Source organism: Sphaeramia orbicularis, chromosome 8, assembly GCF_902148855.1.
Source record: "Sphaeramia orbicularis chromosome 8, fSphaOr1.1, whole genome shotgun sequence".
NCBI lineage: Eukaryota > Metazoa > Chordata > Actinopteri > Kurtiformes > Apogonidae > Sphaeramia > Sphaeramia orbicularis.
The window spans coordinates 18278066-18281875 of record NC_043964.1 but is presented as its reverse complement, the minus strand read 5'-3'; positions in this window follow the sequence as shown (position 1 = coordinate 18281875).

Genomic DNA, 3810 nt, shown 5'->3' with positions numbered 1-3810 from the left:
TAATGGTATGAATGGCAGTGTATGGGATGATGCATTTAAGCGTCCACTGAGTTTGCTGGTATGGAACTAAAACAACAAAATCCATGAATATCTGATGTTCTAATCTGATGTTTTCTCACATTTTAACATACTCTAATGCTAGTTATTACTCACTTCATGGAGATAATATGCACACAAAAAAAAACAACCTTTTTCATTATGAAAAGTTGCAAAATTTATTCAATAACGTTTCTTTGTCTCTTGATGACTGTGTTGTTCTTGGCAGAGACAAGATGAAAAACCTTGGTGTCATATTTGACCAAACACTTGCTTTTGATAAGCATATGAAGGAGGTGACTCGAATATCATTTTTTTCATTTTCGAAGGATTGCTAAGATCAGACCAATCCTGAGCGACAAAGATGCTGAAGTCCTCATTCACGCTTTCATAACATCTCGTTTGGATTATCGTAATGCTCTTCTCCCAGGATTACCCAAAAAAAGTTTCCGAGTCCTGCAGATGGTGCAAAATGCTGCAGCTGGGGTTCTGACTGGAGCTGGGAAATATGATCACATTACTCCGGTGTTGGCCTCTCTTCACTGGCTTCCATGTCAGGTCCGTGCTGATTTTAAGGTGCTTTTATTGACTTATAAAATTTTAAATGGAGCAGCACCTTCTTACTTAACGGCGCTGGTTAGACTGTATGCACCTTCTCGTGCTCTTCGCTCACAAAGATCTGGCCTCCTGACTGTGCCTAAAGTCAGGAAAAAGACTGTTGGTGAGCGAGCCTTTTCTTTCTGTGCGCCAACACTTTGGAATAGTCTTCCTCTCCCTTATGCAAAGAAAATATATTTCTCTATAAATTGACTGTCAATATATTACTGACTGAAAAATATATTACTGTATAATATATATTTAAAATATACAGAATAATATATTGTGTCAATATATTTTGTATTATATTACAATATATTGAAAAATACATAAGGAATTGCCGCTTTCCATATATTGAAACATATATGACAATATATTTACTTATATATGTAAATATATGTCATTATATATTTAGTAATACACTTCATAATGTATGTATGCATATATACATACATATATTGTCTAGTGTATTACTAAATATATGTAATTATATATTTAGTAATACACTTCAAAATATATGTATGTATATATATGTACATCTTTTCCATCCTATGTTGCCAAAATGACTAAGAAGGCATCTTTTTTCAGTTAACACTTTTTTCATGTATATCACGATGCATATTTTCATGAAATATGTTATTATGCATATCAAGTAATGTAAGTGTTGATAAATATCTGTTTTATGTAAACTTGTGTCAATGGAAAGAAATTGAGTTTCAATAAAACTATATGTAAAAAATATAGGGCAGTTTTTGTCTTCATTACAATATATGTTTTATATATATCAATATATGATTAAAGCATATATTGCAGTATATTGGAAAATATATGCACTACTTTCCCATATATGGAAATGTATTTTTTAATATAATGCATTATATTTTTCAATATATTGCCATATATTTTTGTTTCATAAGGGCTGGACATAAGGCAGGCATGCTCTGTGGATGTTTTTAAAGCAAAGCTCAAGACCCACTTGTTTACTCTGTGTTGGAAAATATTACTCTACTAATTCGTCTATAATAAAGAAGGATAAGTTCAAACGTTCAGTGTCAAAGAAATCACTTTATTTGGAGCTCCATAGAAAGACATATCACTCAGACAAAAGACTGAGACGGTCTGAACCCGAAAATACAAATCCCCATGTCGTCTTATGTCTCCCATGAGAAAATGATGATGTGTAGAAAGTGTTTTGGCTAGTGTCAGGAACTTAGAGATAATACCCCTGTGAGAAATTGTCTCTATTCTACTCAGGTGTTGGCCTGGCCTTCTACTCTGGACACAACACAGAAGAAGTCACACTATCTGAAATAAAGTTAGAAACCTACATGATATATGAAATACATGAATATATATGAATATATATGTATATAACTAATATTGCCATTGCACTCTGTGTTATATGTCTTGATTTGTTTTTACTGGGTTAATGTTTTTAGTTTTTATGTTCTATTGTGATTGATTTTATATCTGTACAGTACTTTGATTGAAAGCGCTTTACAAACAAATTATTATTATTATTATTATTATTATTATTATTATTATTATTATTATTATTATTATTATTATTATTATTATTATTAACAATTAGAATCTACTAAAACAATTAGCAATAGATTTACACTCCAACATGTCACTGCAGATCAGGTTTATCAAGAACAGCACAGTTACAGTAATGGTATGAATTGCAGTGTATACGATGGTGCATACAAGGTGGGGAAGCAAAATTTACAATGAACATTTAGTTGTTTTTTCTCAGCAGGCACTACGTCAATTGTTTTGAAACCAAACATATATTGATGTCATAATCATACCTAACACTATTATCCATACCTTTTCAGAAACTTTTGCCCATATGAGTAATCAGGAAAGCAAACGTCAAAGAGTGTGTGATTTGCTGAATGCACTCGTCACACCAAAGGAGATTTCAAAAATAGTTGGAGTGTCCATAAAGACTGTTTAGAATGGAAAGAAGAGAATGACTATGAGCAAAACTATTACGAGAAAGTCTGGAAGTGGAGGAAGCAACAAAAAACGTACCAAAGCTTTTATTAAAGCTCTCAAATCCAAAATCCTAAAGGATCCAACCAAATCCATGAGAAAAATGGCAATTGAACTTGAGGTAGACAACAAGACCGTTAGAAATGCAGTAAAATATGATTTGAAGTTAAAATCTTACACAAGAACACCAAAACACTTGTTGACAACATCAACAAATCCAACTTTAGCAATTTTTGGGAATCATGTTTATGGCCGCCTTCTAGCCCAGATCTAAACCCTCTGGATTCTGCTATTTGGGGCGTTTTAGAACATGCTACCAATAGAACATCACACAGCAATGTTGACTTTCTTAAAGATACTATTAAAGAAGAATGGGAGAAGTTGTCACCCGAATATTTGAGGAACACTTGCGCAAGTTTCAGGAAGCGTGTGAAGGCAGTTATTGAGAAAGAAGGAGGACACATAGAATAAAACATTTTCTATTATGTCAATTTTCTTGTGGCAAATAAATTCTCATGACTTTCAATAAACTAATTGGTCATACACTGTCTTTCAATCCCTGCCTCAAAATATTGTAAATTTTGCTTCCCCACCCTGTAAGCATACAGTGTGCTGGCTGATATGCAACTAAAACAACAAAACTCATGAATATATAAGAGAACAGCTGGAGAATAACTGTCCACTGTCATTACCACTATGCATGAAAGGGTTAACACCTCCTGTCTGAACGTAGCCTTTGTGTCTCCAGCTGAAAAACTCCGGGAACCTACTCTAAATCATAACAATGATGGTTATTGAATTATTTCTATTTTTTTAAGTTATTATGTCTTACAAACAATTTTTCCAACAGATTTATACTTTTGTTTTCTTTTCTGACTTTTTGTGCGTCTTGAGAATTTGAACCAGTGCACAGTCCCCTACTAGTGTATTTTGTTATGTATGATATAAAAAAAATAGGTCTGTCTTGTTGTTGTTGTTGTTGTTGTTGTTGTTGTTGTTGTTGTTGTTGTGGGTTTTTCCAGGAGGACTTGAGTATCCTGGTGTCAGTGGATTTTGAAGGTGTGGGGTGGACTCTCTGTGGGACTGCTTAGCGACAGTGTAGAAAACAAATGGGTGCCGTTTGAGCCCGTTTCCTGAGGCATCAAGGAAAAAATAACTTCACCATTACAATTTCTG